We start from the raw sequence: 16,533 nt of genomic DNA on the forward strand, positions 1-16,533 counted from the left end.
GCAATTAAGTAAAAAAAAATAAGCAACATGGATATCTCCTGACATCTGCTAAGCGCCACAAGAAAACAAGCGCAATAGTAAACACCTTCGTAATGCCAAAGTCACTTATCAGGAGTGAAAACTGCTCGTAATTCCTCAGATAAAGAATCCAAGGGGAGCTAGGTACAACGATGTGTCAGAGAGACGCGGATGGCAAGAGTCCTTCTGCGATAGGAACAGGAAAAGAAACCAAGCAACGAGGAGACGGGAGGCGGCTCCTAAATACTCGTTGCTACCGCCCAAAGAACCCTACTGCGGCTGCGCCTGACCTTCCCTTAGTGGAAACCGGAAAGGAAAAGGCACCAGGCGCCAGAGAGGCAAGGAAAAAAGACCAACCCCAAAGGTAAGTGAAAATGCAGAACAGAAAAGGGTATTTTTTTTACAAACACAAGGGAACCCAAAAGGTAGAAAAGAACCGTGGGTAGCAAATTTAGTATAAGAACAGTGGTCCTTTAAACAAAACAATAGTGTGCTTAGGCTAAATATAAACTGGAATCGGTACTATATTATCAATGTCCGGCTGGACAATTAATGTATTGATTCCCAAAACATTTTTGGAAGCAAAAATACAAAACAACAATGACGTGGGACACAATCCTGCATCCTACAAGAACACATTACGTACACATTTGGGACGAAAACAATTCAGGCAAGACGGGTTAGCTTTTGGAATATTGAGCACAATTTCAGACAAGCTTAAGGAAACAGTAAATGCACTTCTTTTATCAAGTGCGATTAACGTGCACAACTGTTTTACAGTAGTCAATGATGTTTCGATCCATTAAAGAAATAATAGGATCATCATCAGGACGATTGGAATGCAAGCCTGACTCAATTCTAAAATAGCCTGGATAGGGTTTCAACGATAGAGAAAGGAAGGCACCGGACGGGCTCGGCGTGTGCTAGCGATGATTTCGGGGGAACAAGGTTGAGAACTGATACCAAACCAATGATTACAGCAACTCGGGGTGATTCCACTGATAGTTTTACTTGTGGTGATGCACAGATTTCTGCTAAACTGATGGACTGAGCACTATTTTGACCTTTTTGGGCATTGAGTTGGATACCCTGACATTGGTGCCACAGCTGCTGCAGGTTAAGGTCGAGGAGGTTTAACAATTTTTGGACGAAGAAAATTGGGGTGAAGAGTCTGGAGCGGAGGAAAATTTGTAGACTTTTGGGTTTCTTGAACTTTGCCTGCAGCGTAGGATGGGGCAGGACTTTTGCCGTAGGCTGGGCTTGGCTATTTCCGGGGCGAGTTTGCCCCACCACAGATGCTGATTGCGCTGGCAGTGAAATCAGATCTATGCAATTGGAGGGCCTTTTGGCAGATTTTCAATGATGTGACCAAGTTGTTTCTGGATGATGATATGGTTTGGCAGGTGCAAAAAAATGTCAGATGCAACTGCGCCACATGGTTTTTGGACTTTTGTGGGAGGGAGGTGGTGTGCCGCAACATGGTCTGAGCTTTGGCTGCGACAGGGCAGAAACAATGCTTTTGGAATTCTTCCCTTTGGCAGTGGCTTGGTGCTGTGGGGAGGGGGGAGTTAGCCAATAGAATGGTGCTATTCAATGCGAACAACATGACAGTGGTTTATTTGGTGAACAGGCAGAGGCCCGAGATCACAGGGTTCAGCGCTTATTGCAACAGTTTATGTTGAAAAATGCTTACAGTTGAGCATTGTTTTCCAAATGGAACATGTACCTGGCATGAAAATTATGTAGCAGACTTCTTATCTCGTTCACCGTGGGGTAGATTTCGTCGCCTGGTGCCAGAAGCAGGGGACAGGTAGACACAGCTCCTGCACGAGTTTTGGGCTTGGGGGAATGAGAGTGATTAGTCTGGTGGAACAGCATGTCAACGAGGAAGAACTATCAGCTGGCTTGGAGGGAGTTCAGGAGCAGTGTGCAGAGCTCGCAGATGGCGACAGATCAGGAGCAAGGCATCAAGGAAGGGAGAGTAACCAGTATTGTTTTGCATTTGATTGAGAAGAGTGTATCCTCTATGACTATCTCTGGTAACTGGCTGAGGATTCCTTTTATGGCAAACTGTACTAGTGAGTGGTCTCGATGCAGAGAGAGATGATAGGAAAGATTCTACTAGGCTGGGGCAGAGTCAGGGGCACAGAGACTAGACTGAGGGTGGCCATTCCATTTGTTTTGCTATGCTTATTTGAAGTGTTACCATTTTGTTATTATGAACGTTTTTAGGTGGTGGTGTTCAGGTTATGCATGCTGTGAATGTTCATTTGGGGCATTTAGGTTGCTGAGTTGCCGGGATCAGAGCAGAAGGTGAAGGTATGGCATAGTCAAATTTGTTCGGAGCAGCGGCACATGAGGATTTGGTTGAGAAGTTCCAAGACTGATCAAGCAGGTATAGGTGGATGAGTGTGAACCCATAAAGAGGGCAGGCAGAAGGCTGGTCCGATGCAGGAATGGCCTTACCCCTCCCACCAATAAATCTGCATGTCTGGACCCACATTCTCTTAAATTCACATCACGTGAACAGACAGCAGCCCCGGATACTAGAATGGTTCATGGCCAACTCCAAATGTATGCTGCACACTGGAATTATTCCAGATAATTCCCAAAGAGGATGCACACATTCTTTAATAACATATCCTTTTGTAATTTCTCTCCCCTCCTTTTTCTCCCCCATTTCCTCCCTTTGCAGACTCTGACAGGCATCTGTCTCAGGCTTTACCTCTCTTGTCCTGAAGATGATCCTAGAACTACACTAAACGTATCGAAACATCGTCAACTTCTCGTACTCTGACACAAACCTATACCATTTATTATGCTGTGCCTGAGTACCTTAACGTAATTTATGTTGGCATAACTGATGTATTTGTGGCCACGATTAATCAATTGCCTGAGTTCTCCTTTTTGTTTCACATATTGTACATGTTCCCACTTGTATTTTGTTCTTTTTACTATTTACATTCAATGATTATATCCAGTTGGACAACCACTTATAGATTTATTTGTATCTTTTGAGAGGGACCAGTTTTTTAGAAAACCTGGTCATGCAACAGGGGTGCCCAGAAATGCTGATTATGCACTTGGGAGAAAATTATCTGGTTAAGTTTTCTGTTTTGACATTGCTACAGCACATGAAGGAGGAGCTCTAGCGGATCAAGAGGCCATTTGCAGCGACATGCCAGCTGTGGACAGAGTTTGTGTCTAGGAGACACTGACAGGGGGCTTTGAAACATCATGCCAGCGCCAGGAGAAAACTCAACAGAGCGATGAGGGCTTTTTTGCATGACATCTGACATCAAGGTGATCTCTCATGGTGGCATTACGGAGAAGTTTCAGTTTTTGTTTTGCAATGATGAAGTGAATTTGTCTGTTTGGGAATAAGTATTAGTCGACGGAAATACAGGATATGGTGGGGGAGCTGTGAAATGACACAATCTGGTGCAAAGGAGCCTATCAGTGGGAAGGCAAAAGGTGCCTTGAGAAGGGGGAGCTGGGAAACGCCCTCCGGGGTTCTTCCAAGGTGTCGGAAGTTTGGGGGGATGATGAGTCAGAAGCAGGCAAAGCCACCCTTCCACGGGGAGGATGGGACCACAAGGTAGGGAAAGACGGTGTGTGGGGCTTTGCAACAAGAAGAGGAGGCTGAAATTGGAGGATGTCTGATAGGATAAGTGAGAGAGATACAGGGGGACGGTACGGGAGGACTATTGAAAGAATGAAGGAGGCTGTTGAGGCTATGAAGAAGTTGATCTTTATGTTAAGATGAAGTGAAGTTACTATATAACTGCAAACCTGTCCTATTAAAGTGGCCTTTTAAGCTTCATCATGGAGTGGCGTGTGGTTTTTTTCACAATGAAGAGATCCGGAGGAAGTGACAGTCTCCCCCCAACCCCCCCCCCCCCCCCCCCCCCCACCCGGGAGGTATTCGTGAAATGAAGCAGTCCGGAACAGGGAACAGGCTAGTTTAGGGGTGGAGGTGGGCTCTAGGAGGAGGCTATAGGCAGGGGGAGGTGAAGAGTCAGCATCTTTCGCACGACTCCTTCACCTTAGGCAGGGAGGTTAGTTTAATTATGCCACCCACCCACCCGACGAATGAGGAGTCAGTGAGGGGGACAGTGGCCTAGTTATGCCACAGTAGGACATGGTTAGTAAGCAGTACATTACGGTAGGTTGGGGAGATGGTGGTAGATGCAGGTGGAACCAACCCTCGGGTGGGTGACTGGGACCACAGTGGAGGGCAAGATGGCATGTGGGACTTTGGGGGTTTGTAACAGGAAGAGGAGGCTGCATTAGAGAATTGTAGGATAAGTGAGAGAGCAACTGGGGTAAGGGTAAGGCAGGTTGAAGGACGACTGAAAAATTGAATGTTTTTTTTGAGGCTTTGAAAAGTTGATGTTTATGTTAAGTGAAGTTTACTGTATTACTGCAAACACGTCCAAATAAAATGGCTTTTTGCACTTCATCATGGATTGGCGTGTGGTTATTCCAGGAATAATAAATCGATATTTAGAAACGTTACTGTACATATTTGAGAAATTACTGAATCAGTATTTCTGCTCTTCGAATAAGATTTAGTACATGCGGAAAGCACTTTTAACCATTCGTTAATCAATGTGTGACTGGATAGGAAATCGCTACCCTTTAATACACATGGCTCCTGCTTTGCTATTCTACCCACCTGCTGCTGCAGACTTGCGTATTCTAGTTATTTCCAGTCCTGATTCTGTTCCTACTCAAAGATAACTTGCCTTTCTGCAGCCTGTTTTTTGCAAAATGATTAATGGCATAAAGTTTAAAATGCGAGATTTGACCCTAGTCTAATTTATCAAATAATTCTGTATCTAAAATGCATTATAAAAGCACCTAACACTATTCGGCCGGCACAAAAAGCAAACATCATAGGGAAAAATACTGCTGCCTTAACCTATTTGCGCTTCTGATTGCTACATGTTCAGGGTTACCTGAGAACATTTCTGTACGTTCTACCGAAAGGTTGCATTTGAATTGTAAACTGCTGTAAACAGCTGCACAATAAAAGCAGTCTGCACTGCAAGCACAAAACTATTGATTTGTCTCCACGCTGCATTCCACACTCAGACTGACATTTTGATTTGTAGATAGTTTCTTACCTATTTATCTGAAGCATCAGTTGTTAAAGCCTTTAAAAACACGTGCCAGTGAGAACACAACCTGCCTTAATGAACTGCACTGAGAGATATGTGGCTTGTAAACATGTCCTCGCCTGTTGCCAAAGTCTGCTAAGAAATAAAAAAATGGCAGAAAAGCAAAAAAATAATTAGACATGTTGAAAATACAGTCAAGTGCAGACAAAATGAAAGTTCTTAAAGAATAATATTATACAAAATAGGATCCGGATGTACTATTTCCTGTTCACAAACTAGGGTCTGTACATTCCTCACCTACCATTTTGGAAACAGGGTTGCAATTGGCAATGCAACATATGTCCTAATAGGTCACATAGCAAATTACCCTTTGCAGGGGGTCACAAGATAACCTGCCTAATAAATATTTATTAGGTCGGTTTCCATTTGCAACCCTCTGTGATTGGCTGTGAATGTGGTGGCTGTGACCCACAAGAGGCAGGAGACCTCCATCCCAGCATTTTCCCTCCTAATTGTAATCTGCGTGTATTTTTAAAGCAGTTATTGTCCCTTCAAGAAAAATGTGCAACCTTGAAAAAAAAAGGTTCCTGTTTGGGCAGACATTGGCGAATGTCCGAGGCTGCTTGAGAGCATTCCATCCAAAAAAAGCTGTTCCCCCCGGACGCATTCCCTTTTGAAAATCAAATTCAAATTCAAAAGAGACTTTATTCGGTGTATTTCAACCATAAAAGTGCATAAAACATACAGTACATACATCAAATGTCATTAGATAAAATACAGTTGCAGGTACTAAAAAGACTGATTACATTAGATCCATTAATTCATTCATTGGTCCAAACAAATACGCAATTTAAGAGACAGTTTTAAAAATTCAAGAACTTGAAGGACACTATCACTGTGCAGCAATTGTAAATATAAAAAGGCTGGTCGTATCTGTTTAAAATTCATTTTTTTTAAAAGAGCAATTAAAAAGCGTTTTCGAGGGAATTCATAAAATCTGCATAAAAACATAAAGTGCAACATATCCTGTGGAGACTTTCCGTCGCAGCCACAGGATATTGGATTTTTACAGAAACTCTCCTTTTTAGGTCTAATAAGCAGATGTTGGAACAGGTTAAATCTAAATCTAGTTAGTAAGAACTTGACGTGGGTGCTAAAAGTGCCGAGTAGGTAAGGCTCTGATGTCAAACAGGTTTTAACCATAATAGATTTCCTAACACTTACTTTTTGTAACTCGACGCCCTCCCTCACAGCCCTCTTGCGTAGAAGAAACACCTGCTTGACTAGATCAATGTCCGCCTTTCTGATTCTTGATGGGTCTTCAAACAGATCAGGACGACCCATCTCAAAGAAACAAGTTTTTAGGTACTTCAACCAGGGAGTGCCTAATGCATTGTCATGAGCCATAAAATCATTGACAATTAGATGTGTTAGGGGAATATCTTCGCATAACCACATTTTCAACCAGCATAACAGAGGTCTTAGGAACAGGATATCGCTCAAATACCCCACTCCTAGTTCCTCGTGAACTGCAAAGTTGGAGGTGGAGGCCGGGACACACAGAAGCCGTTTATAAAACGAATTTTCTGTGATCTGTAGTTGATCCCCAGCCATGTAGCCCCAAAGCTCACTCCCATAGGCTGCGGTTGCTACAGATTTTGAGTCATATAGTTTTATCATAGCAGCCGTGGGCTTTTTGCCAAGTTTTGAGGCGAAGTTGAAAATGGAGGCATTAACCCTGGTCACGTCACATCTTTTCTTCGCAAGTTGTGGGTCCCAAGATAATTTAGAGTGAAAGAGAACTCCTAGATAGGAGAATGTATTAGAAAACGGTATTACAGCCTTACCTAGTTTGAAGGTGTATTGTCTCTTTGGCTGTTTCCCCACTTGCATGATGTAAGATTTAGAGTTATTCACTAACAGATCTCTATCTTCCATGAACTTTTTAAATGCATTAAGTAGTAATTGAAGGCCTTTTTCAGTTCTTGCTAACAACACCGCATCATCTGCGTATAGCAGAACGGGGATACTTCTTTTCCCCACCCTTGGACTGTCTGATTTCACCTCCTGTAAAACGCCATCCAGCTCATTTATGTAAAAGTTAAAAAGGAAAGGAGCTAATATGCAGCCTTGCCGCACCCCCTTCCCTGTTCTAAAATCATCAGTTACTGACAGGTCTTGGCAATACCTTATATTTGCACTTGTGTTTCTGTGGAGGTCAACCAGAAAGTTTATAATGCCGCTGTCTACTCCCTTATCCCTCATGGACCCCACAGCTTCCCCCTGTTCACACAGTCGAAAGCTGAGGATAGGTCCATGAAGGCCAGGTGGACTGTACCCTTTTGGGCAATAGTATTTTGAAAATCCTTTACCACACCCTTTGAGAAGTTAGTACATGATCACGGGTTAGCGACCGAAATTGTGGCAATCGCAAACCCCTGATAGATGTTATTGTCACTCGCAGGTCGGAAGGGCTGCCACTTTCATGTGCCCTTTAAATTGCAATTGCTTATGTTCATGTGAGTTACATCAGCTTTTTCGACTTACAAAAGGGGTTTGGTACTTTTCAAAACACTCCGTTGTGGCTGCGATCTTGCGAATTGTAGGATTGTCAAAATGTAAAACTGAAAAGGCTAGAATCTACAGAAGTACTTGATATTTCTTGCATATGTCAATTTGGAGGCTTTTTGTTTTTGCCTTTTCACACCTATTGTATTAAAATTGTAATTAACCAAACCCAGGAAGGTGAGGACTAGATTTGTTCAGTGAGCTAATATGACTGTCAACCTAGATATGGAACAAGTGCTTTTGGCCTTAACCTGGCTTGACCTAGGCAGGGGCACAAATGGGACAGAGGCCTCAACATCCGAATGAATAGACACCTATGAAAAAGAGCAGAGGACCAGTTCAAACATGAATTTAACTGTGTGTTGACCAGAGGTGGCAGAGGCAAAGCAGATCTTTAGAAATTGCAAATCTTTAGAAGTGTAATTCATGATTGATATTAGGATAAAGGAGCTTTATACTAAATCTCTTCCAATTCTTCCTTAACCATTAATCTCAGTCTAATTGAAAAAATGAATGGAATAAACCAACCGCTCTATCAGGCAGAAATAGAGCTGGCTCAGAATACCCTGGACCTTCTGGAATACCTCTTTGCCAAGGGATCAGCAAGACTGTTCTGGGAACATGGGATATAAGTGATATAGGGCCATATGCATCAACATCCCGTTTTGCGATTTCTAAATAGCGATTTTTAAGGAATCGCTATTTAGAAATCGCAAAATGGTATGTATGTAGAAATTCGCTTCTTTTTAGAGATTCCTTAAAATTCCTTAATTGCGATTAGCAAATTACTAATCGCAATTAAGGAATAATTTCCCATTCATTTCAGGAGGCCCATAGGAATGAAGGGGAATTTTGCGATTCGCAATTTGCTAATCGCAAATTGAGAATATTTTCAAGGGTGCAGGGGTGTCTGAAGGACACCCTGTTGCACCCCTGAAATCTGCATAGGTGCACATGTGGCGCACATACATGCCCTATGGGCATGTATGTACGTCACATGGCACTTTGAAAAATGAAAAAATATGCATTTTGAAAGGAATTCGCAACTTACAACCAACTGGAAGTTGGTGGTAATTTGCGATTCCTTAAGGCCAATTTGCTATTTTTTTTGGCTTCTTACATTGCATTTAAGGAATCGCAAAATTTGCGATTCCTTAAATGCAATCGAAGATAAGGAATCGCAAATTTTGCGATTCCTTATTTTTCAAGCAGATTCCCTTGATGCATACCATTAGTCCAAATTGCATTCGCAAACGCTGAAATTCTGCAAATTTTGGCGTTTGGGAAGTCAATTTGGCTTGATACATATGGCCCATAGAAATCTTATTGCGAAAATGCATTTGCTCAAATAATTTTTGCCTTTTTTGACACTGCATTATTTGTACTAATTGGAAGCTTTTATGATCAAGTCTAACTTTGAAAGACTCTCTTGACTCATTAAGAGAAGTTGCTATTCCAACCAGGTGTGCCTGAAGGCTTACGGGCCATGCTCCTAGAATGAATCATTTTGTTCAAAGGATGTTAAAACAAGGCATAAGTAAAACATAGTATTTTTCAGGCTGTCATCACATTTTACTAGTAGCAGGACAGCACCAACAGCACTTTCGTCAGCATCAGTCTCAACAATAAAATATCTTGTATCCAGATGCCCAGGACTGATGCTTGTGTGAAGGCTTTCTTTAATTCATTAATACTTTCTCATCCTCTTGGGTCCAACTGAAGCAATTTCTTTCTCTTTCTTCAAGGTCTGAAAAATATAACACATCTCATCACAAATGAATTTGCAATTAAAAATGGAAAACATAGGAAACTCTGACCTTGTTTTACACTTGTAGGTGAGGGCCATTCCAACATAGAAGGTATTTTCTTTGGATTCATACCCAGCCCTTGAGGAGGCAGATGAAATCCAAGGTATTCAATGTTGTCCTTCTCAAACGTACTTTTTCTAGTTTGGAGGGGAGACGGTTACTAGAATTGAGAAAGGATCGACTGGACATTGATCCCTAGGTGAAATCATAAGGATGTTGTCCAGGTATGCAACCACATATTGATTTAGGACAGGGGATAAAATGTGGTCCTTACATTTTTGGAAGATTGCAGGGCACTGTCGAACTCAAAAGGCATGATCAGGTACTCACAGTTACCAAAAGGAGTACGAAAAGCTGCCTTCCATTCATCTTCCGCCTTAATTTGAAGATGGTGATAGGCTCCAAAGAGCTCCTGCTTAGTGAAGATGGAATTGCTTCACACTTTCTCAGGAATGTATTTTTTTAAAGGTAATGGATAGCAGTACTTGACTGTAATCGTATTCAATACCCAGTAATCAATACAGGCTAAAGCTCCAAAGATGTCTTGGGCACAGGAAACAGTGAACCACTGGCTGGTAAATTGGAGAACAATCATGTTCTCCTCAAGATTCTGTTTACGAACATCCCTTTTGGACTCTGATAAGGAGTAAATGTGCCCACATGGAATGGTTGCTCCTAGCATAGCACAGTAAAACTCTGAATAAAGAGATAAAAAGAAGACTGTTGATTTCTGAAAAAACATCTAGGAATTTGACATATTGGTCAGAAATAGTGTTCAGAGAAGAGATAACTGGAGTAGGGAGAACAGTCTTAAAGGATTCCTCAACCAAAGGGCATTACCCACCTGTGGCTATGCAATAGTCGAAACAAAATTGAGATGACTATGAGATAGTTCAAGTAGCCCAATTTAAGTAAGGTTTATTATTATTATTACTATTACTTTATTTCGGCCAATTTGGCCATAAAAGTCACATACATACATACATAGAAAATCAAGCAATATGCATGGCAACAATTAATTAACAAATGGTACTTGGAAAAAAATAGTTTTTACATTTCATTTTTTTAAAAACATTTCATTTTAGTAATATATTTCGTTTTTTAAAAATGTAAGAGTTTTGTAAACATATACACCTATCCAACTCAAAGTACCTGTCCTTGTTTCTTACGGATTATATAAACAGAATATAGGAATTTACTTATGCTAAATACAATGTACTGGGTTGAATTACTTTTCATGATCCTATAGGCTGTAGAGCAGGATCTGGTTTCCAAGAGGTTACACATTGGTTTTAGCCATTTCTTTCTAGCATTCATGTATGCACTACAAACGAAAAACATATGAACCTCGTTCTCTATGCAGACATTAGAACACATAGGGCAACACCCCGTTTTAGCATTCGATTCTCCCAGTCTTTTTTGTGCCCATCGTTCTGTATTGTAGTTCAGCATAAGTATCCCGTATCTGAACTTTAAGTAGAGGGTCTTTGCGATGGGCGGCTCTATCTCGTCCAGGAATGATTCGAAATGGAACTCATCCTTAAATGATAGAAAAACCTGGACTGCAGACCCAACACTACTTCCATCCACTAGTTTTTCACTCATGTGGGTCCAGAAGGCTCGCTTGACTATTAGTTTGGAAGAAGTGGGCATTTTGTCAGGGGTCTCCCACATTGAATATAAGCCCAGGAGTGTAAACCATTTTTTAATGTGCACTAGCCATTGGATGGAATTAAAAGAATCAAGAGTCATCAGTTCTTGTAAACCATTTCTGTATTCTATCAGCTCCGGAGTGGTCCAAAGCCTAACCCAGAATATTAATAGTCTTAGGATAGCTAAGTAGTCTGTTCTCCTAAAATTAAGGTCAAGTTGGAGGGGTAAAAGAGGTGTACTATTAGGAACCCTTGCAGTAGCGCGCATGAATTTATTGTCCAGGCTTTGAAAACTATTTTTTGCCCAAGGGCCCCATATCTCTGCTCCATATAGCACAGCAGATTGTATTTTAAATTTAAGGTTTATGACATTCATACTGGGGAAGACCTAAAATTACTAGGTAATTTGGAATGTAAAAAATATCAAAGGATACTGTTTACCAGGGAACTTTACAGCGATAATTAGTGTACCAGGCCCAGAAAATAATAGTGAATCATTACCTGTCTGTACCTGTTGCGCAATAAGCAGGTACAGACATCATCACCATTATTTTCAGGTCAAAAGAATCTGCCCTTTTTCTTTTTGTGCCCAGGTCTCATCCAAGTACATATTACAAGCTCTGGAATCCAGAAGGGCAGCCACAAAAGGAACAAACCAGCAGTTAAGTGTAACTTTATAGGGATTAAGATAAACCTTTGAATTTTGCCCTTCACAGGACACAATGAGGGAATTTGTACACACCGTCCTACTCTCCTTTAAAGTGGAGTCATTTCCCTGGGTTCTAAATGGCAAAACTGATCATTATTTCATTAGATGACCTGTATCAGCACATTACAGGCATAAACCAGTCTTTCACCAATGCTCCATTTCAACACCAGACAAAGGACCACTACCTATGCCTATGTACAAAAGCTTCTCAGAGAATAGGGCGACAATACTCCTGGACTGCAGTGAATGTTTGGACAAAAAAAGGACAAGAAGTTAAATCTGTTTTGGAACCCTTCAGTTTATTGCGTTCATCCCTATACTCAAGGAAATGGCTTCCAATTAATAAAAACGTATTAATTACTAGAGTTGTAGGGCGTGGAGAATACATGAGCTCTTCCTTAATTTCATCCTTGAGATGCCCATGAAAGTTCTTTCACTTCAGAGGCCTCACCAGCAAATTGACAAAACTAAGAGCCTGATTACAAGTATGGCGGTGGTATCGCCATCCGCCACGGCGACTGGATTGAGTTCTCCTCTGAGCAGGATGCCTCCCTGCCTGCCACATTTCGACTTTCCTGTGGGGTGGCGGTCTTACTGCAGTAGAATACTGATGGCGGTACATGTTGAGCAAGTATACAGTGCTGGTCAGGCTGCTGACAGCTGGACATGCCCATGATGTGATACCAACCAGTCATCCATATGTTGTCATCTGAGAAGTGATGTTGGAAATGGAGCTCCCCGAACCAAAGGTATGGGAGCGCATTACATGTGTGCCAGTGCCAATACACACTGGCACAATCACCCTCTGCACACTTTTGTGGCATTATACTGCCTTTCCCTTGACTCATGCATGGTGGTATTCCTGCCAGGGAAAGGCAGTTCGTAATCTGCTGGCAGAGGAACTGGTTGCACCACCTCTATGGCCCGCTGCTATCTCTCCTACCTCCACTGCGGGAGCACACATGTTGGCACTGGCTGCGGTCATGCTCGCAGTACCCACAATTTATTTTTGTCTACGAGTCCTGGGTGCACAACAATGACATTGGAGAGGCCTCCTCTTAGTGTTTTTTCTGTGCTACTTTATTGAAAGATACAAACTAAATCAGGGTCTCCGGCAGATCAATGCCCCCCTAGTGTTTTCCGTCTGGCACGTCCTATTCTAGAAGACCACATCATCTCCCTTCTGAACAATTCATTGGAAACAGGGCTGTTACCAGCCAGTTTCAAGGAAGCCCAAGTGAAGCCCCTGATAAAGAAGCCAGGAGCCGACCCTACTATTTTGAAAAATTATAGGCCTATCTCCCAACTCCCGTTCTTGTCCAAAATCCTAGGACAGCATGTGGTGAAGTCCCTGGCCCCGTTTCAGGAGTCACACCATCTCCTCCAGGAACGCCAGGTGGGGTTTCGTGCACACCACAGCACCGAGTTGGTGATGCTCTCGGTGCTGGATGAGCTCAGCGGGATGGCTGACAGCAAGAAACTGAGCGCCCTGATACTTTTAGATCTTTCAGCGGCGTTCGATACTGTCAGCCATACCTTGCTCTTGGATAGATTGGCCAATCTCGGGTTTCGGGACGAGGCCTTCCAGTGGCTTCAATCCTTCCTGTCGGGAAGGACACAGCGGATTCAGCTGGGGAATAGTTTATCGGAGGTGGGCAACCTGAGGTGCGGAGTCCCACAGGGCTCCGCACTATCTCCAGTGTTGTTAAACCTTTATCTACAACCATTGATCAACTCTCTGGCAAATATGGGTTGCCGCGTGTTTAATTACACCGACGACACCCAGCTGTTACTTAGCATAGATAATACGGTCCCCGCGCAGAACTACGCGCAGGATATTCTCAGATATACAGTCAGTTGGATGACGGCAAATCTGCTGAAAATTAATCCTGAAAAAACGGAGGTTTTAGTGGTCTCGACTATAAGCTCCCCCTGGAGTGACCTATAATGGCCCCAGGAATTCGGTCCTACCCCAACACCATGTGACAAGGTGAAAAGTCTTGGTATCAAGATTGACTGCGAACTGTCAATGGCCAGCCAGATTTCCTCTGTCGTGGGGACGTGCACGGGTCTAATTAGACAGCTTTGCAAGTTAGTTCCTCTTCTCTCCCCGTCCATGCTTCGCACTGTAGTTTCTGCTACAATCATCTCGAGGCTGGACTACGGGAATGCTCTCTATTTAGGTCTACTGAAAAACTTGACCAATAGACTGCAGGTTGTTCTGAATGACGCCGCACAACTCATCTTCAGACTCCGGAGAAGATCCCACGCCTCTCCTTTGTTACAGAGTCTTCATTGGCTTCCCATTAGGCAGAGGGCAGAGTTCAAAAGCTTATGCACGGCCCATAAAGTAATCTATGGGCAAGCCCCCACCTATATTAAAGAACGGCTGGAGGTCTATAAACCTGAACGAAGATTGAGGTCTTCTGATGCTCAGATGCTAGTCTGCCCACGGTTCAAACTAGCAACAAAGGGTGGGAGATCTTTTTCTGTTCTAGTTCCTCAAATCTGGAACAGACTACCCGAGTCCCTTCGCAAAGAAGGTAATCTTCTGCGCTTTAGGAAATCGTTAAAAACACTTTTATTCAGGGAGGCTCTTGGGTCATCTTAGTTTGCATTAGATGATTGTTCTCCGATCTGCCAATAGCTGTTCTGTCCTTTGGTCATGAGCGCCTTGAGACCTGCCGGTGAGTTGGCGCTATATAAACCGAAGCTAACAATAACAATAACTATGAGGTAGTAGTAGTAATAGTAGAAATATCTTTTTTTTATTTTTTATTATTATACAAAAATAAACAATGATTTCAGAGCAGGTTACCGGTACCTAAATGACCTTCATGTTCAATGGTATAAATAATGTGCTTATGTAGACTAATTATTCCACATACAATTTGACTTGGAGAAGCACTTAGAAAAGTGTGCAGGTAACAGTAGGATCCTCAAGTCGAAAGCCACAACTATTAACAACAATAATATCACATACACTAAAAATGTACTCAATAAAGTGCTGTGTGCAACAGGTTTCCCAGTATGGAGGCTTTTTTGTTGTTGTAAAAATTACTAAAAACAATTTTATTATGTAGTAGGCTTATGTCATCTAACTGACTACGTCACCAAAGAAAAATCCTTACTATCTTTTAAAACTGTTAAAATCTATTAAAATCTATTACCCATTAATTAAACAAAATATAACATCATAAATTGTACATTACATCTAATAATCATTTTCAGTGGTTAGTGGATCATTTTAGCATCCTATTTCTTAATCCCCAGGCGTGTAACAAATATCTGGACACAGTGAACAATAACCACTCTGTGCAATCACTTTTAAAGATTCTAATAATATCTTTTAAGTGGTTTACTGATAAAATGCAGCTTATTGGAATTAACCATGTTCTTCTGATCTGAGTGTACTTTGGACAAAAGAACAGAAAATGTTCTTCGGTTTTATGATCGTCCTTGCATGAGGGGCAAGTGGATGAATTGTTCACGCCAGCCGCAGTCCTTGCAGGTAACAGCAGTGAGGCGGTGGGGCCAGGTAATGGGGGATTTCGAGGAAAGTTGCATAGGGAAAATCAAATAAATAATTAATTGCCCCTTAGCATCATCCCTCGAAATCCCCTCTTACCTGGCCCCACTGCTTCACTGCTGTTACCTGCATGGACCTCAGCTGGTTAGCGCCCTTCCATTTGCCACAGAAACCATTTATTGGTAAGATACCACGTCTGAATTTTAAAAACAAGGATTTTGCTAGTGATAGTTCTATACAATTCAAGGACTCCTCATGTTGTCTTTAAGATCCAGAAACCTCCTTCATAATTCCCCTGCAGTTCCTTTATTTAGCCATATTTCATTAACATGAACCCAATATCTCTCTTTAGGATTAGACAAGGTTTTTTTCCATACACTACTAAGATTAGTCCAAAGCTCACTCAAGCCCATTATGTACATCTAGTGCCAACACGTCAAGCAGTGATTGTCTCATGGGGAGTGGTGAGTTATTTGACCAAACTCGAATCCAATAGGCAAGGAGACTGAAGGCAATCGCATGTGCTACATGTCAAGGCGCACACCGCTGTACACCCTTATGCGATCACTCAGTCCACCTTCCTTCCTCCACCAGGTTTGAGCATAGTTATACCTACAGAGTCTAATAAATATCTGCAATAGATTTCTCGGGACCCCCATCTTGTATAGGGCTACCCATAGTTTCTTTCGGGGGACTAGATCAAATGCGGCATGCAGGTCCACAAACACAACATATACATGTTCCCTTTTAATTACCGCACATTTACATAAAATTGTTAAAAACCGGAACAATTAGTCTATGGTGCTTGTGTTTTCTCTGAAACCTCCCTCCAGGGGCAACAATATCTTCCCTTCCCTCATCAATTCTAGAAGCCTCTCGAGCAGGTGCCTGCCGAATGATTTCTGTGCTGTATCTATCAGCCTGATGGACCTATAATCGCTGGATCACTTTTATCACCCTTTTTTAATATGGGTACTACCTCTGCACCCAACCACAAATTTGGAATATCAGCATCCACAGAAATGGCATTAAAACTATGATTAAGAATCAAACACTAGATTTCAGGCTCAGAGAAATAAAGTTCACCTGGAATTTTATCTAGACCTGGTGCTTTGCCCTTTTGCAA

The sequence above is a fragment of the Lissotriton vulgaris genome, chromosome 5 (assembly GCF_964263255.1).
Source record: "Lissotriton vulgaris chromosome 5, aLisVul1.2, whole genome shotgun sequence".
NCBI classification, from domain to species: Eukaryota; Metazoa; Chordata; class Amphibia; order Caudata; family Salamandridae; genus Lissotriton; species Lissotriton vulgaris.